We start from the raw sequence: 20,316 nt of genomic DNA, 5'->3' as shown, positions 1-20,316 counted from the left end.
AGCTCAACTGCAATACCATTTACATAGTCATAATAATGTAAATACTAATATAGATCTAAGTAAAATTGTGATAATAACTATATTCTAAGGAGGGGAGATGTGAAGTGTGCACATGAGTGATGAGGAGGGGAATGGGAAGTGTGCAAGAAAAGATGTAAGAAAGAACGAATTTCTCCCTGTCTGTGTTGAAAGTTAGTATAATGCCTTAAAGTGAAAAATTAAGAATCTTAGAAACATGCTTTATATGTAAAAAAAATTATTGTGTTAACATAATTTCATGTTTTAATTATGTTGCTATGAAGTGTCTGGAACCATGTGGACCCATTCCTCTTCATTAATCATATTTTTAAGTATGCCCACAAACACCCCGCTGACACACACACACATGTGCATGCATGCACACTTTATTTTTAAAACAACTTTACTGAGATATAGTTCACATAACATACCCTTTACTCATCCAAAGTGAATTCAATGTTTTTAACGTATTCACAGATACATGTGAGTATCATTACAGTCAATTTTAGGACATTTTAACCACCCCAAAAAGAAACCCTGTATTCCTTAGTTATCATTTCTGCCCACCTTCCTGCAACCTCTTCCAGCAATAGGTAACCACTAATCTGCTTTCTGTTTCTATAGATATCCCTGTTCTGCACATTGCATAAGAATAGAAGCATGTAATATATGGTATTTTGTGACTGGCTTCTTTCCTTTAGCATAGTGGTTTTCAAGTATAATAATAAGTATATATATAATAATATATTATCTATATTACATCCAAAGGATCAAGAATCAGAAAATCAGATTTATTTAAAGCAACATGTAAGCTAAAGGAAAATGAATACAAAAATATGGATATAATGACTTTAAAAATTGATATAATAAATTTGAATGAAAATTGATTTTCACCTGAAATTCAATATCAGCAGAACTATCAGTCAAATGACGGAGTAAAACAAATACATTTTAAAACATTGAAGTTCTGAAAATATTTTACTAGTGTGTGTATATTATTATATACTTTATTAATGTATAATAAGTGCTTTATTCCTTTTTATCGCCAAATAATATTCCATTGTGTGGATATAACACATTTATTCACTTATTCACCAGTTGGTATTTGGGTTCACCCTTTGGCTATTATGAATAACTCTGCTGTAAAATTTATATATGTTTCTGGGTGAACATATGTTTTCATCTTTCTTGAGTATATATTTAGAAGTGGACTTGCAGGATCATAAGGCAACTCTACATTTAATCATTTAAGGAACTGCCAGACTGTTTTCTAACACAGTTGCACCTACTTTTATATTCCCTCCAGCAATGCATGAGAGTTTCAGTTTCTTCGCATCACTAATACTTGTTATTATCTGATTTTTTGGTCATAGCCATCCTAGTGTTGTGAAGTGTTATGTCATTTCAGTTTTGATTTATATTTTCCTAGTGGCTAATGATGTCAAACATCTTTTCATGTGATTATTGGCTATTTGTATATCATCTTTGGAGAAATGTCTATTCAGATATTTTGCCCAGTTTTAAATTGGGTTATTTGTCTTTTTATTATTCAGTTGTAAGAGGTGTTTATATATTTTAGATACAAGACCTTTATCAGAAATATTATTTGAAAAATATGGGTAGAATTTTGTTTTTACTTCCACCGTTTTTTGGGAGAACAAGTGATAATGGGCTACATGAGTAAGTTCTTTAGTAGTTATTTATGAGATTTTGGTGCACCCATCACCCAAGCAGTATACACTAAACCCAATTTGTAGTCTTTAATCCCTCACCCCTTCCCATCCTTTCCCCATGAGTCCCCAAAGTCTATTGTGTCATTCTTATGTCTTTGCATCCTCATAGTTTTTGTCCCACTTATGAGTGAGAACATATGATGTTTGGTTTTCCATTCCTGTTACTTCACTTACAATAATAGTCTCCAATCTCATCCAGGTTGCTGTCAATGTCCTTAATTTATTCTTTTTCATGGCTGAGTAGTATTCCATCACACACACACACACACACACACACACACACACACACGTATATATATATATGTATCCTGAGTAGTATTATTCAGGATATACATATATACATATATATATATATATATATGTATGTATCCTGAGTAGTATTCCATCATATTCATATATATATATGTATCATCATATTCATATATATATATATATATGTATCACAGTTTCTTTATCCACTTGGTGATTGATAGGCATTTGGGTTGGTTCCACATTTTTGCAGTTGTGACAGGGGACTAATATCCAGAATCTACAATGAACTCAAACAAATTAGCAAGAAAAAAATCAAGCAATCCTACCACAAAGTGGGCTAATGCCATAAATAGACATTTTCAAAAGAAGATATACAAATGACCAACAAACATATGAAAAAATGCTCTAAAACACTAATGGTCAGGGAAATGCAAATCAAAACCACAATGTAATACCGTCTTACCCCTACAAGAATGGCAGTAATTTAAAAAATCAAAAAATAATAGATGTTGGCATGAATGTGAACAGGGAACACTTCTACACTGGTGGTGGGAATGTGAACTAGTACACCCACTATGGAAAACAGTGTGGAGATTCCTTAAAAATCTAAAAGTAGAACTGTCATTTGATCCAGCAATCCCACTACCATGTATCCACCCAGAAGGAAAGAAGTCATTATATGAAAAAGATACTTGTACATGCATGTTTATAGCAGCACAATTCGCAATTGCAAAATGTGGAAAAATGTGTAGAATTTATTTGGTATGTTTTGGCACCTCTCTTCATGACCACAATCGCCATTTAGACACATTTCCTGTATTCAAGTTAACTTCAGTGTGCTTTGTACTAAAACCCTTAGGATTAAAAATAGATGCATTGGATACACATTCAGTATTTTCCTTCCTCTCATTAACAGTTCTACTAGAGTCATACATGCTGTACACATCATACATAGTGTACACTCCATGTTTCAACACATGGAGGTTGAAACATGTATACTATAATGGTTACACAGGGAGGAGGTATTCAGTAGCAAGAGAGCCTAGGTTCTAGCACAGGCTTCACTACATATTAGCTGTGTGGTTTAGGATGTTGCTTCACTTTTCTAAGGCTTAATTTCCTCATTGGTAAAATGGGTACAGTAATATAGTAGAATGATTTATACTCCTTTGAGTATGTGCCCAGTAATCGGACTTCTGGGGCAAATGGTATATCTAGTTCTAGATCCATGAGGAATTGCCACACCTATCTTCCACAATGGTTGAACTAATTTACACTCCCACCAACAGTGTAAAAGTGTTCCTATGTCTCCACATCCTCTCCAACATCTGTTGTTTCCTGACTTTTAAATGGTTGTCTTTTTAACTGGCGTGAGATGGTATCTCATTTTGGTTTTGATTTTGCATTTATCTAATGACAAGTGATGATGAGCATTTTTTCATATGTTTGTCAGCTGCATAAATGTCTTCTTTTGAGAAATGTTTGTTCATATCCTTTGCCCACTTTTTGATGAGGTAGTTTGTTTTGTCTTGTAAATTTTGTTTAAGTTCTTTGCAGATTCTAGATATTAGCCCTTTGTCAGATGGATAGATTGAAATTTTTTTTCCCCATTCTGTACGTTGCCTGTTCACTCTGCTAATACTTTCTTTTGCTGTGCAGAAGCACTTTAGTTTAATTAGATCCCGTTTGTCAATTGTGGCTTTTGTTGCCATTGTTTTGGTATTTTAGTCATGATGTCTTTGCCCATGCCTATGTCTGGAAGAGTATTGCCTAGGTTTTCTTCTAGGGTTTTTAGGGTCTTAGGTCTTATGTTTAAAGTCTTTAATCTATCTTGAGGTAATTTTTGTATAAGGTGTAAAGAAGGGGTTCAGTTTCAGTTTTCTGCATATGGCTAGTCAGTTTTCCCAACACCCTTTATTAAATAGGAAATCCTTTCCCCATTGCTTGTTTTTGTCAGGTTTGTCAAAGGTCAGATTATTGTAGATGTGTGGTGTTATTTCTGAGGCCTCTGTTCTGTTCCACTGGTCTATATACATGCTTTGGTACCAGTACCATGCTGTTTTTTGTTCCTGTAGTATAGTTTGAAGTCAGGTAGTGTGATGCCTTTAGCTTTGTTCTTTTTGCTTAGGATTTTCTTGGCTATGCAGGCTCTTTTTTGGTTCCATATGAAAGTTAAAGTAGTTTTATTTTTCAATTCTGTGAAGAAAGTCAGTGGTGGTTTGATGGGGATAGCATGAATGTATAAATTACTTTGAGGAGTATGGCCATTTTTACAATATTGATTTTTCCTATCCATGAGCATGGAAGGTTTTTCCATTTGTTTATGTCCTCTCTTATTTCCTAGAGCAGTGGCTTGTAGTTCTCCTTGAAGAGGTCCTCCACATCCCTTGTAAGTTGTATTCCTAGTATTTTATTCTCTTTACAGCAATTGTAACTTGGAGTTCACTCATGATTTGGCTCTCTGTTTGTCTGTTATTGGTGCATAGGAATGTTTGTGATTTTTGCACATTGATTTTGTATTCTGAGAGTTTGCTGAAATTGCTTATCAGCTAAAGGAGTTTTTGGGTTGAGATGATGGGGTTTCCTAAATATACAATCATGTCATCTACACACTGCTTTAAATGTGTGCCAGAAATTCTGGTACATTGTGTATTCGTTCTCATTCGTTTCAAACAACGTCTTTATTTCTGCCTTAATTTTTTAATTTATCCAGTAGTCATTCAGGAGCAGGTTGTTCAGTTTCCATGTAGTTGTGCAGTTTTTAGAGAGTTTCTGAATCCTGAGTTCTAATTTATTTGCATTGTGGTGTGAGAAACTGTTTGTTATGATTTCCATTCTTTTGCATTTGCTGAGGGGTGTTTTACTTCCAATTATGTTGTCAATTTTAGAATAAGTGTGATGTGGTGCTGAGAAGAACGTATTTTCTGTTGATTTGAGGTGGAGAGTTCTGTGGATGTCTATTAGGTACACTTGATCCAGAGCTGAGTTCAAGTACAGGAACGCCTTGATAATTTTCTGTCTTGTTGATCTGTCTAATATTGACAGTGGGGTGTTAAACTCTCCCACTCTTACTATATGGGAGTCTGTCTCTTTGTAGGTCTCTAAGAACTTGATTCATGAATCTGGGTGCTCCTGTATTGGATGCATATATATTTAGGTTAGTTAGCTCATCTTATTGCATTGATTCCTTTACCATTATGTAATGCCCTTCTTTGTCTCTTTTTGTCTTTGTGGTTTCAAAGTCTGGTTTTATCAGAGACTAGGATTGCAACCCTTGCTTTTTTTGCTTTCCATTTGATTGGTAAATATTCCTCCGTCCCTTTATTTTGAGCCTATATATGTCTTTGCATGTGAGATGGGTCTCCTGAATACAACACACTAATGAGTCTCGACCCTTTTTCCAGTTTGCCAGCCTGTATCTTTTAATTGGGGAATTTAGCCCATTCACATTTAAGGTTAATATTGTTGTGTGTGAATTTAATCCTGTCTTTATGATCCTAGCTGGTTATTTTACCCATTAGTTGATACAGTTTCTTCATAATGTTGATGGTCTTTACAATTTGGTATGTTTTTACAGTGGCTGGTATTGGCTGTTCCTTTCCATGTTTAGTGTTTCCTTCAGGAGCTCTTGTAAAGCAGGCCTGGTGGTGACCAAATCTCTTAGCATTGTCTGTAAAGGATTTTATTTCTCCTTCACCCATGAAGGTTAGTTTAGCTGGATATGAAATTCTGGGTTGAAAATTTCTTTAAGAATTTTGAATATTGGCCCCCTCTGTCTTCTGGCTTGTAGGATTTCTGCTGAGAGACCTGATATTAGTCTAATGGCTTCCCTTTGTGCTAACACAACCTTCCTCTATGGCTGCCCTTAACGTTCTTTCCCTCATTTCAGCCATGGTGAATCTGATGATTATGTGTCTTGGGTTGCCCTTCTAGAGGAATATCTTTGTGGTGTTCTCTGTATTTCCTGAGTTTGAATGTTGGCCTTGCTAGGTTGGGGAAGTTCTCCTGAATAATAACATGAAGGGTGTTTTCAACTTGGTTCCATTCTCCTTGTCACTTTCAGGTACACCAATCAAACATAGATTTGGTCTTTTCACATAGTTCCATATTTCTTGGAGACTTTGATCATTTCTTTTCACCCTTTCTTCTCTAATCTGGTCTTCTTTATTTCATTGGGTTGATCTTTAATCTCTGATATCCTTTTTGCCACTTTATCTATTCATCTACTGATACTTGTGTATTCTTCATGAAGTTCTCATAATCATTCTATGATAAAGACACATGCACACCTCTGTTTATTGCATGGCGCTGTTCACAACAGCAAAGACTTGGAATCAACCCAAATGCCCATCAATGATAGGCTGGATAAAGAAAATGTGGCATATATATGCCATAGAATACTATGCAGCCATAAAAAGGAGGAGTTCATGTCCTTTGCAGGGACCTGGATAAGCTGGAAACCATCATTCTCAGCAAACTAACATAGGGACAGAAAACCAAATATTGCATGTTCTCACTCATAAGTGGTGGGTTGAACAGTGAGAACACAGGGACACCAGGAGGGAAACATCACACACTGGGGCCTGTCAGTGGTGGGGTACTGGGGAAGGGATAGCATTAGGATAAATACCTAATGTAGATGATGGGTTGATGGGTGTGGCAAACCACCATGGCACATGAATACCTATGTAACAAACCCGTGTGTCCTACACATGTGCCCAAGAACTTAAAGTATAATACTACTACTACTAAAAATAATAATAAAATAATTTCACAGGAAAAAAAATGAGTCTAGTGATAATATCTACTATATGGTGATTTACTAGTGATTAAATTATGCTGATGGAATAAAGATTTGGCTGCAATTTCAGACAAAAATAGTAATTGCTATTATGTTTATTATTGTTGTTATTTTTACGATGAGTACTCTGTTCCAAGTGTTCTGTTTGTCTATATTATCTAATTTAAATCCTCAGAAAATTGTATAAAACCAATATTATATTAGATAACATTTTCCTTCTCTTAAAATTCAGGAACACCAAAAATATTCTTGTTCTATATCCATTTAAAAAAACACATTCATCCCCAGCTAAAAACAATTACTGGTTTAGAATATTTTTTAAATTATTTAAATTTAATTTTTCAAAATCCTGGTTTACCTATTCTTGTGGAGTTTAATTATCTAAGCCTAGTATGACTTAAATATACACTTCATTTCTTTAATGAAAAATGTTGACAGTGTTTGTTTTGACAACCAGTTAAATTATTTAGCAAACATTCACTTTTTAATTAAATAGATTTTCACAGTCTTTCCTCAAACATGTTTTAGTGATTTATATTCACTCATCACATTAGCAAAATAAAGGAAAAGTAATTAATTAAAATGTTTATTTTTAATACGACCGAAGGAGAATATTTTGGAAGACAGAATTTATTAAGCAGCACATGTTAAAAAAGAAAGAAGGAAAAAGTTTTGTGGCATGTACCACAAAATTCCATTTTTTTCTGAAAACAGTCATCAAGCCTTTTTAATTTGCTGAATTTAGAATTTATAGATGACATTAGAGTGCCAATTATAAAGACATTCTGGAGGACTGCAGACAGTTTGTATAGGCAGTTATTGTAACCAAATACATTAATTTGTGTAAAGGCTATTTCATCTTTGGATAAGTAATGTATATGCTCATATTCCACAATTACTTGAGAACCAAACACTGAAGTAAATGCTATCACATCCCTGGTATATTATCTTTACTCCTAAAAGCAATGAGTAGAGGCAAGATTTATTTTGTTTTGTTTTTTGTTTTGAGATGGAGTCTTGCTCTAGAGGCAAGTTTTATTATTACCTCTATTTATACAGAACAGAAACAGAAGTTAAAAGAGTTGTATGTCTTGGCAAAAGTTCTTCAGCTTCAAATATTTAAGGAAAATCTATTCTGTTGCTTGCATCAGGAGTAGGTGATGAAGTCTTAATTTGTGAGTAGAGTGGGATTTTCCCTCCCTTCCTTCTTTTTTTTCTTTTTTGTCCAACAACTCTTCTATCCTTGGTGCTCTATAACAGTGATTCTTCAAGTATAGTCCTGGACCAACAACAGCAGGATTACCTGGAACCTTGTTAAAAATGCAAATTTGTCCAGGGGCGGTGGCACATGCCTGTAATCCCAGCACTTTGGGAGGCTGAGGCAGACGGATCACGAGGTCAAGAGATCGAGACCATGCTAGCCAACATGGTGCAACCCCATCTCTACTAAAAATATGAAAATTAGCTAGGTGCGGGGGTGCGAGCCTGTAGTCCCAGCTACTCAGGAGGCTGAGGCAGGAGAATTGCTTGAACCCAGGAGGTGGAGGTTGCAGAGAAGCAAGATTGTGCCGCTGCATGCAAACCTGGTGACAGAGTGAGACTGCCTCAAAAAAAGTGCAAATTTCTCAGGCTTACTGAATCAGAATAGGAGGATGGAAGGTAAGTATGGCCCAGTATTCTGTGTTAAACAAGTCCTCCAGATGATTCCAAAGTGTGAGAATCACCACTCTATAGAAATTGCTCTCCAAATGATCACTGTCAAACTCAATTCCAAATTCATTGACTTTAGTTTCTATAAAACTTGACTCTTTGGTGGCATTTAATATAATTCACCAACATCTCTTTCTTGCAATTCTGTTTCTTGAACATGTTTTTGTCTGGTCCCCGCTTCTGAAACATCCTCTCACTAGTTCTTCTGTTAATTCCTAAATGAGATTTCCTAAGGTTCTAAATTTTCTTTGTACCGCTGCTTATGGTTTTGATTGTTCATTTCACCAGCTCTTGCAGCTATAAGCATCATACATATAAGACTGACTTCCAAGTCCCATCTCCTCTCCAGAACTTTCAATTAGTAAATTATTTTGTCATTAACACTATTTGTTAGGGACACTACAGGAAAAAAGATAAACATGCCATCAGGAGCAGATAATGGAAATTTACAAAACACTTGTATGACATTAAACCTTCATGTTTTATGGGCATTATCTCAGCATTCCCCAACTTACTAAAATCACCTATCTTCCTAAACTTTATTTGCTTTTTGAGTCCAGTATCAGTTAAAAGTACCATCATCTACATTGAAACTAGCTCCTTATTTTCCTTTATCCCACATACCTGCCCAATACCAAAGTCTCCTCTTTTCTGTAGAAACATGTCTCACATGCATCTCTCTTCCTCATGGCTGATATCTTGTGTCCTGTTCTCATCTATTCTGTAGTGGATTCGAGTATATAATAGACTGCAGGAGATTACTACCTGCCTTTCCATTCTTTTCTCCATCTAATATATCTTTCACAGTGCTGTCCAACGTATTTCTCTCATATTTAAGTTTCTAATATTTAAAGTCACATCATTACTCTGCTTAAAAACACCCAAATAGGCCGGGCCTGGTGGCTCAAGCCTGTAATCCCAGCACTTTGGGAGGCCGAGGCGGGTGGATCACGAGGTCAAGAGATCGAGACCATCTTGGTCAACATGGTGAAACCCCGTCTCTACTAAAGATACAAAAAATTAGCTGGGCATGGTGACGTGTGCCTGTAATCCCAGCTGCTCGGGAGGCTGTGGCAGGAGAATTGCCTGAACCCAGGAGGCGGAGATTGCGGTGAGCCGAGATCGCGCCATTGCACTCCAGCCTGGGTAACAAGAGCGAAACTCCGTCTCAAAAAAAAAAAAAAAAAAAAAAAAAAAAAAAAAAAAACACCCAAATAAACAAATGAAACACTTTAATGCTCCAAAGTGCGCACAAAGACAAAATTCATAAATGAAACCCTTAAAGTTCTATATGTAGCTTTAAATTCTCCTTTCCTTTCCAACCATGTGTCCAACCCTGGGCTACTTCTTGGTGCCCCAATATGCTATACACTTTCATTCTCCCATGGCTCTCCTAAGCTCTGTCCCTGCATGAAGTGATTTAATCAACACTTCTGGCAGTATCCCACATCAGGACCCACCTCCAAAGTCATCTTTTCTGTAAAACCTTTTTCACCTCTCCTAAGAATGCTGCTCCAATAGCAGACAAAAGTTAATAGCTCCTCTTTCATGCTCCCAGACTGTGTTGTTGATGTCACTAACAATACCTCACTGGCTTATACACAACTTAAGGGCAAGGATTTTATAAATTTACCTGTGTACCCCTGGCAGCTAGCTCAGTGCTTGGCACATTAGTAGGTGTTTAGTAAATAGAGCTTGTATTGATTTATCCCAGTTTAAATATGTTTGGTTTCCAGATTGCAGCCATCTGGAAGCAGAAAAATTTTTAAGGATACCTTTTAGACACAGGAACAGTGAAAATAGGAAGAGGTAGAGCTGACAAGGAAAACAGAACCTAGAAGGCACAGTCCTCAGAAGCAGGTAGCTGTGAGGAAGCCAGCCTTTTATGCCATGGTATACTCAAGTCTCTAGGATGAAGAAACTATGTAATTGTGACTCCTCGTGGTGAGGCTTGATAAGCATAAAAAGATTAAAATCCATTTTCATCCTGTTTAAGGATTAGGGAAATAAACCATGTTTAGTCAAATAAATTTTAATTGAAGTATCAGGATTTTAAAATTGGTCTTTATTTCACTTAGGATCAGGTTTAGCAAATAAATGAAATACCAAATTAACATTGGCTTTAAAAATATGGAAACTGGACTGTGGTGGAAGGCATATATATACTGGACTGTGGTGGAAGGCATCAAGGCTCCATATATCCTGTTGCTGTGCTTTACATGGCCTCATTCTCAAGGCAGCTAAACATATAAAGCTGGAACGTCCATATTCCAGTTATTTTCCTTTCAGGAGACTTCCGAGAAGTTGTCACACTGAGTTAGCTTGGAGAGGGTAGTCATAGCCTCCTTTAAAGGGACACAAGCTTGCCATATTGACAGAGAGAACAAACTGCTCAACAGTGCACAAATTGCACCCTGGGTTTATGGCTAGAACTTCCTGCAACAAGAAAGTAAAAGAGCAGAGGGAAATCCTCATATTCACGCAAGTGCATAAACCCATGATTAGCGTCCTAGGACTGACCTATGTTCATTATAATAATAAAAAACACACCCCTGGGTGGAGAATTAAAATGTTAATGAGACATGTGATGAATGTACTAGTATGTACAGCAATAGTCCATGCACATCCAGGAGAGCACCCACAATATACTTAACAACAATGCCCATCCTCATCCCTTTATGAATAATCATGCAAGATTCCCATAAAGGAAGTATCCTCAGTGCCAGATGGTGTTCTCTCATTCTAGAACAGTCTGCTCCGACCCAGCTATCAGAGTGTATTTTGACTTTGCAATAAACTTCTTTACCTATCTTCACTTTGGACTGGCTCTCAAATTTCGTGTGGTAAAGTAAAAAACCTGAACCAGCCCATTGAAAACACCTCTTCCGCTTACATCCTATTGTCCAGAATTTAGCACATAACTGCACCAACTACAAGGAATCTGAGAAATGTAGTTTGTATTCCAGGAGTTATGAGTCTAGCAAAAGATTATGGGTTCCAATATTAAGGAAGAAGGAGGGATAAAAGCTGCAAGACCATCAGCATCATCTTCCCAGTGTTTCAAGCTTCCATTCTTGGAGAAATTCCCTAATACACAGTCTCAGTCTCGTTCTCCAACAACAATACATAAAGGAAACATTTCTGTATTTGAAAGATAAGTGCCCCTCCCACATCAGAATGTTAGTGTCAGAGTAGAAAATACCTTAGAGATCATCTCCAGTGGTAGTCTATGAACAGGTTGTTACTAGTCCATACAGAGAAAAGATCAAAAGTTGGGAATAAACACTTAAAAATTCACAGAAAATTTATAGTTCTGTAACATCTTACATGATCAATATACTTACTTCACTGAATACAGACCAGTTTGAGTGTAATCTAAATCTCTAGGTATATCATGTGGCACAAGCTATGGGTAAGTCATATACACTAGAACCATGTATCAGTCCAAAAAGAATTGGAAATTTTTAAATTAGCCCTTGACAGAGAATTTGAGAAGCATGGATCTACACCAATTTAAGGGAAGATCTGGAGCCAGAATATGGCGTTTCTGACTTCTGGCCCAGCATTAGCTATCAGATTCTTAACTCCTCAAATATTGGCACTGATGCCACCAATCCACATATCTGATGGCCTGAGGGGCTCGAGAGCCATTCCTTATTAGAGCCCTAAACCTACTGTGGGTACTTCTTTATATCCAGACTTCAGTGTTCCTGGGATGGGTCTTGTACACCTGCGTTCTATGAGATACATTTCCCCGCATTTTCCTCCACTCCTATCTCTTACCTTCAACACCATTGTAGATCCTTTTCCAAATTGCATAAATAAAACTATGACTCTAACTCTTAACCAGTTTTTAAAATCTCCACTGCCTAAATGGCATCACTGCAGTATGCCCCCTTCTCTAACACACATACACACACACACATGTGAAGAAAGCAGTTTGAACATAACCCACTCTCATTTAAATCAATAGTCACCTTTACTGGTCTGACCGAGTTGTTAAATAAGTAATTCACTGAGTTGTTATTGTTTTTTTCAAAATGTTAGTTTTAGTGATTGTTCACATCAGCAGTTTTCACAAATGATTTCACAGGTCTGCTCAATTCATTGTCAATTTCCCATGTAATTCACATTTCAGACGCTGAAGCATTTTTCCAGGATTTAACATTTAAAATATGAGCAGACAAACTTTCCTTTAAATACACTTTACTGCCTTCTCTGCTCCCAGTGGCATAGCCCCATCCCTACCTCTGCTTCTGCTAAGGAGAAAGCTTTTAAAACTCTCCTCTTTCTGGTAGAAGGTATTTGCGGGATGGTTATTCTGCAACTGGTAATTTGGCAAATTGATTTTCAGACAACTGATCTAGAGCCACCACCAAGGGCTACCTCCTCTCATAGTTAAATTACACCTTTATTCACAAAGCAAATGTTTTCAACAGCTGAAAGCAAATGTTTGGTGGAAAAATTATTCACCAAAATTACTGTTTTTACATATACTCAGGATGCCAAATAGCATATCAAGAAATTCTCACCCCCATCCTACGTCTTCAAAATGTATTGCTTCCTGTTGGCTTCTTTCCCTGTGCTGAAATGAAGGGTCACAGCAGTTTGTGTGTGGATGTGGGGGTGTGGAGGGGAGAAAGGAGAAAGCAGAGAGGACAGAATGAGAAGAAGGAGTACAAGAGTAAGGCCTCTCCTTGACTTTACTTCATGTGGCACTTTACCATCCTAAAGTACTTTCAAATATATAGTGTCATCAAACCTGCACAATCAGTTAATACATTTGCCATGGCCCACAATACTCTCTTCATTTTTTGTTTGAGGAAATGGAGGCTCATAAAAGTTAAAGAACTTACCCAAGTCATACCAGCAGTAAGTGAGAGAATCTGTACCAGAAACAACCTCTCAATTCTTATGCTTTGCTTTGTCCTGGCTCCTACTTGGACACTTTTTGACATTTTTGCTTAAAAGAATATTAGCCAAATGTTTTTACCTCCATTTCTTTTAGATATTATCATTGGTTTGCCTCTGACTGTGCTTTCCTTGCCTTATTAGTAGAGCTAATTGATTTTTGATTTGCCACACAGTTTACTCGGCTATAAACTCCTGAAGGCCAAGGGCACATCCACATCCTCTCTGTGGTCAGTATAGTTTGTAACACATATCTCCCATCACTCAGTGGATATCCATTAAATTATTTAATTTGGCTAGAGGCTTCCTTGGGTGCTTTCAATATGGCTAGTGAAGACTAGCAAGTCAAACAGTTTCTAATATTCTGGAGGACTTCTAAGACTCCCATATAAGTTCAGAAATGAGAATAATGTTAAGCTATTTTGAACAATAAAGGCAATTGTTCTCAGAACAGACAACACAGATGTTTTTCTAGTCTCTGTGACCCAAAACAGATTAGCCTCCAATGTCCATTGTCTCTCCTAGAATAGAAAGTTTTCTAGTTTTTTTCTCTGCTATACTTATCATCTGGAAAATTTTATGGTACTGGTGTTGAATCAACTATCCTAAATGGTATTACAATATACTGTTCAGTGAGAAGGTAAAATCCAAGACTGTGATGAAAAAAAAATCTTAACAAGAACACTGCAACCACTTTAGAAGTGTAAAACTCCTTCCACAGGGTAGTTGGGACACTAAAACTTCCATCAAAGCACATGAAAATAACATCAGTGGTCTGTTATCCTCTCATAAATTAACCAGACCTGAGCAAGGACATTAGAGCAATGTCAGCCCTTGTCAAACCAATGACAAGATTTGACATCTGTTAAATCATTAAAGATGCACATAAAGTGTTAACCGAGACACAGTATGAAGGGAGAGTGCTGATGGCATATATTAGGACAAAGTAAAAGACCAGAGAAGAAGTGATCAAATCCTGGATTTTGGAATATCACTATAGCTTGTTGGCAAAACTTTCCCAAGTTTCAAGTCACTGGCAACTACTGAGGTAATAAAAAGACTATGGAAATCTGTAATAGAATGGCTTTGGGGCTTTTAACATTGATATGGCTGTTAACACAATAAATGGGTATCCCTTGGTTTTTCACATCCTCATCTTCCTGCAGGCACCTTGTTTCAATTCCATGAAATATAATTCTCCCTGACCTCAAAGAGAACTTTGTCCTTGAACCAGTTCCACAAATGAAAAACCAAATAATGGCCTATAGTGTTCAACCTAGTTTTTACACCTGATTAAACAGTAGATTCTACTTTCTCTGTCATTTGAGTCCAGGAGCATACTGGCCTTGGTGTTTCTCCAGCACAGAAAAAAGTTTCCCTTCAAAACTCATGACAGAGAGAAAGCTAGGTAGTCATCAAATTGTTTTATTTCCTTTTTTTCTCGGCACAAAGAAATGTTATGTTTCCCCAGATTCTTTTGCAGGTACATGGAGCTTTGTGGATGATGTGTTGCCAGTAGAATGTGAGCAGAAGTAACAGTGTCACTTCCAGGCTGAGGTAATTAAGAAAAGGTGTACTTTCTCCATACGCTCTCCTCCCTTTCCACTGCAAACATGGAAGTCAAGTTCCAAATAGCATAGCTCCAAAAAGGAGCTAACTTCTGGGTCCCTGAGTCACCAATTAAAAGAAGAATGGACAGAAGAACCACCTGATTCACTCAAGGCTCTTACATGAGAAGAAAACTATTGAGTTATTTTAAAGTTATTTGGAGATAGCATTAATTTTCATGACTAATAACTGCTAGAATGTTGATAGTTTCTAAAATAAATAATTCTAAGATTTTCAAGATTAATGTACTGCAAATATACCATATAAAGATTTAGATGATTCATGGATGGGAATAAATATACATCCTATTGAGCTCAAGGAAACCTAACTAGCCTGAAGGGAAACAGAGACCAGCCTTCATATGTGGATACATGGGGACTCCTACAGCTACAAGGAGAGGTACAAAGGAAGGACCCCCCCCACCACACCCTTGAACCTGGCAGTAAAGGAAACATCTTCAGCAAGAATAGCCAGAGTGTGTTAACTCACTGGCAAGGACTTTCACTACTGTTTGGGGATGGGGATGGGAAGGGAGAGAAGCAGGAGAACCCAGAGCAGGAGGAAAAGGCAAGAAAACTGGACCATTTCAGCAGGGTCTCCAACATGCAAGATCCTAGCTTGTACCCAGGCTCAGCAATGGGAAATTGGGTTGACCATGGAGATAGCATCAGTAACAGAGGCAACAGCAAAGTTCAGCAACTTGGTGGTATTCAGCAGTAGCAGCGGAAGCTCCAGAAGCATCAGTCTTCTAGGGAGAAAATTGTGAATTCTGGGCCAGCTGGCCCAGGCTGATGCTCTGAGTTGGCCACAGCATAAAAGGCTGCTTGGAGAAACTTCAGTTTAAGGTGAGCACAAGGGCCTGATGGAGGAGACAGGGCTGCAGTCCCAAAGACCTCACTGGTAGAAGCAGGAAAAAAAAAAAAGACTCTTTACAGGGATTTATTGTATCCTTCTCTCAGCAGGATTACTCTAGAAAGCAGTCAACTGGTTCTGCCTATATCCCTATTCTGGAATCCATTACAGGAGATGAATCTAGAGGCATGTCTTCTCACTCCTTTTTTTAAAATCTCCATTTCCAAGGGACAGTTTTACAGAGTTGGTAAATATGGCCAGGGAAACCATGACAGGAGAAGGCAGGCCTCTCTGTCCATACTGGAGACTAGAAGACACAAGTCAGTACTCACTACCTATCTTCATCAAATAGGAAAAAATTTCTCCACCCCCATGTGCCTTTCTCCTTTCTACCATCATAAAGCCTGCCTCTTTTCTGCCACATTCTATACATTAGCTAAGGGAAAGAGCTGAATATTTGTTCTGGACCATTCAGCCTGTACCCTTCAAACAAATATAATAAGCACAAGGATTACTTGGATGTAGCCTGGTTGACATGGAAACAAGACAGTAAGACTTGTCAGAGAAGGAGCTTAGGTACCAATGCCTCAAAGTCTAGCAGTCTGCCAAACAATGGGAGAGAGCTAGCTTCACCTCTATTTATTTTTATTTTTTGAAACAGGGCCTTGCTCTGTCACCCAGGATGAAGTGCAGTGGTGTAATCACAGTTCACTGCAGCCTCAACTTCCCAGGCTCAAGTGATCTTCCCACTCAGCCTTCTGAGTAGCTGGAACTACAAATGCATGCCACCACAACCAGCTATTTCTTAAAAAAAAAAACAAAACAGAGACAGGGTCTCACTATATAGCCCAGGCTGATCTCCAGCTCCTGGGCTCAAGCAATCTTCCTGCCTCAGGCTCCCAAAGTGCTGGGATTACAGGTGAGAGCCACTGTGTCCAGCCACTGCCCTCTTTTTATACCAAATTAGTGTGTGCTGTTAATAAAGGGTCAGATTTTATTCACTCAAAAGTACTTACTGAGCACAGTTGTGCAAAACACGGAGCTAGCTCTTTTGGAAACACTGATATAGACACCTGTCCTGAACTCATGGGGCTTATGTCTAATGGAGAAGATAAATAGTTTGCAGTCACTTTAATACAAGGTAGGAGTGCTATATCTCTTAAAAGAGGAAGTAAAATGCTATCGCAGTTAATTCAGAGAAAGATGAAGTTGCCTTCAGCTATAAGGTAGATTCAGGATAATAAAATGTTGGTGCTATGTGTTACCATTGGGATCATCTTGTCTAAATACTTCAGGTAGAAGCTCAGGATGTTGAGTAGTTACTCAAGTTCATAGAGCCAGTGATAGAGCCAACAAGTCTTGGGCACCCTCTTCTGACTCTAAGTCCTTGCCCTCCCTGCTGTGTCACGTGGCTTCCTGGCAGTTTAGTCATGGGGCTGCATCAAGCTGAAACAAATTGTCTGCTGTTATAAACATCATGAGGTTTCTGACCTTAGGAAGTTTACAATCTAGTGGAATACATCAAACATGCATGTATACTTCATACTTTTCTAAGATACAGCTGACCTTGGGATATATTATATAGGGTCTTAGATACTAGATTGATATTTAATCCATTATCAACCCACAAGTTTTAGGAAGAGAAGGGTAATAATTTAGTGCTTAGCAGGTGAAAGAAGGGAAGACAGAAGAGGAACAAAAACATAAGACCTCTCTGGAGGCCAGTTGTCTGGATTAATCTTAGGTGGTGGATCCAGAACAGAAAACTTGTCATCATAAAACCTAGCACCACTGCTGGGTCTTTGCAAATACTCAGTTTAAAAACACTGCATAGGAAGTGGCAGGACGAGGAAGGATACGGGGAAGAGAGTGTGACCGTTTTTAGGCTGCCCAAATCCCTAGTACTTAATACTTTAAAAGAGTACTGACTTTCTGAAGTGACCTGCAAAACCTTGCCCTCCAAAATAATATTCTTTACCTCCTTTTAGATATACTTATCTTTTTTTGGAACTAATTTATGGCACGACTCATCCCAATATTAAGGTGATCCAGCCAGCTCCACTGGTGACTAGGAGTGGGGCTGCTACAGAGAGCAGCCCACTCCTGTACTTGCCGATCCAAGACCCATTTTACCAGCACACACTTTTCTCTCCCACTAACTGGCTCCACTCTTTAACCACTACAGACACGCAGGGAGGGTTAGGGAGCTCAGAGATCTTGCTCATCTGACTGTACTGACATGTCTTGGAGTTCAAATTTTGGCATTCTCCTTTGCTCTAAGGCTCAAAAGAAGAAATGCCCTTGAATGCTATGATATTGTGGAAAAGTAGGAAGGAAACTAACATTTGGGGTAAAATTGACGGCAATTAAAACAGCAATAATAGCCTAACACTTACAAAAAGTTTCTGACATGTCAGGCTATAGAATCGTCTCTCCTTAAGCTTATAGGATAGATTTTCTCCTTTTATTAAAAAAAAAAAACTGGGTCTCAGAGAGAGAGGCTAAGTGCCTTGTCAAGGGTTATAGCAGAGCACTAAGTGGAAGCTGGCACTCTGTCCAGATTTATCTGATTCCAAAGTTTAATTACCAAACTGCCTCTCTGTAGAGAGGCAGCTTTAATCTAAGTGTAACAAAGTAAAAATAGCCCAGGAAGAATAGCTGTGTGTGTTGAGATGAGGCAGGGACAGTTGGTTTCGCAAATAGGGCAGCATGTTAAACATACTATTGCTACTGCAGCAAATGTCATCATCATCATCATCATCATCATCACCTTAGGGAATATATTGCTCTCTGTAAGTAACTGATATGATTTCTTCTTTTCTTTTGATAAGGTCATGTTTTGCTTTTTACTTTTGCTGCTAGGAAGCTCTGAGACAAATTTAAAGTTCCTCTTTAACAACTGCCTAGTATTTCCACACATATCAGAGTTCTTGTTTTCTTCTAATCTTGACTCTGGATTGTGATTTCAGTCTTACCTGGTTTTAATCTTTTACTCACCATTTACATATTTATTATATGTATTCTCCAGGGACTTATCAAAACCTTTGTGGAATAAGGTAAGGTATGCATGAGATTAAAAAGAAAAGTAATTTACCTGGGTAGGGCTTTCATCTGTAGCATCACACAGATTCTTTAACCTTTGAATTATATTGTTAAAAAAAATTCTGAAGAAAAATCAAGACACCATCTGGCTGCCTTTAGAAAGACAGAGGTAATTCGGGTCTTTGATCTGTTCTGCACATGGAAGAGGGAGAGAGGACCAAATCTCCCTGACACAGACAATCATTTGCTTTATTAAACAAGTGTCTTGTATTACACACAGAGAGTATGCATTATGTGGATGCACACAAAAAATATGATGAAAAGTAGATACTGAGCATACTGAGTACTTTGGGTTTTCAATCATTAACATTGCAGCTGTTTCTAATAATTTTTCTCTAAATGCAAGCTTATTTCCACAACATGTACTAGTGTAACTGTAACTGCCTCAAAATCTTTCATTTTGTTAAAAAATGAGGTCTTAGAAATAACTATGTAACTGAGAGTCCGTAAGTTCTCAGTTGATCACCACCCTATACACCATTACTTTGCATTTGTTTATTTATTTATTTAGGTCAGCTGTCATTCACGATGTGGGCCGTTTGAAACAGTTGATCTATTTATAAACTTGTGAAATGTACCTTTCTAAAGAAAAAAAAAGAGGGGGAAAATAACTACACTAATGAGAGAAGTCGAAGAAAGTTATAGGTGGTGTGCCCTGGGATTTTAAGTGGAAATGCAATGGAGTTGTTCATTCATCACCCACTGTATGCGGCGATGATAACGGTAACAGGTCGTGGGAACTTGACTGGGAAATATCCCTTAGCTGGCCAGGGCTTGGGGATACATGGCATTTTTGTTTGTCAGTTGGTTCGATTGTTCCATTAAAATTCTGGGGTTTAGACAGACCTCTTCATCATAAAATAAGATCTGGGGTTACCTCACACTCAAGCGCAAAGAACATGTACGTTAACATTCCTTTCAGGTCCTTCCTCCTAATTACCTTTATTTTTAATTGTTTCCCTCCATCCATGTGGATGCTCCCTTTTCCAGATGGCTTCGTATTTTTGTGAACAGTTGGGAGACTTAGAGGTTCGGCACATGGAGGCCAGTACCTTCTTTAGGTGGCTTCTGGGCGATTGGAGATGGCCTTCCTCGAGTCTGCAGCAGTGAGCAACCGACAAGGCTTCCCTTTCAGTATGGGTTCCCACGGTGCGCCGCTCCTGCTCCGGCTGAGTGCCGGAGTCTCCCAGGGCTGCCGCCTTCAGCCAGGTGGAGGGGTCAGCGCTGAGCCAGGTACCGAGCGCCGCGCGGAGCCTGAGGGTGCGATAGGTGCCCGGCGAAGCTGCGCCTTCCCAGGCTGGACGCCCGGCAGTGCCGCGGACAGTCCCC

The 20,316-nt window shown here is 38.2% G+C and overlaps 1 long non-coding RNA gene across 5 annotated transcripts in view; it reads right to left on the bottom strand.

Moving 5' to 3' along the window:
- Positions 1–20,316, bottom strand: part of LOC118152905 (uncharacterized) — a 169,302-nt gene extending 148,986 nt beyond the window's left edge. For all 5 annotated transcript variants that reach the window (XR_004741917.3, XR_004741918.3, XR_013534863.1 and 2 more), the window contains exon 1: positions 19,928–20,316. This is a non-coding gene — a long non-coding RNA (uncharacterized LOC118152905). The remainder of the gene's footprint in view (positions 1–19,927) is intronic.

This window comes from Callithrix jacchus, chromosome 4 (genome assembly GCF_049354715.1).
Source record: "Callithrix jacchus isolate 240 chromosome 4, calJac240_pri, whole genome shotgun sequence".
Taxonomy (NCBI): Eukaryota; Metazoa; Chordata; class Mammalia; order Primates; family Cebidae; genus Callithrix; species Callithrix jacchus.
Note: the sequence above shows the minus strand (reverse complement) of the source record. Positions and strands in the feature narration are given on the sequence as shown.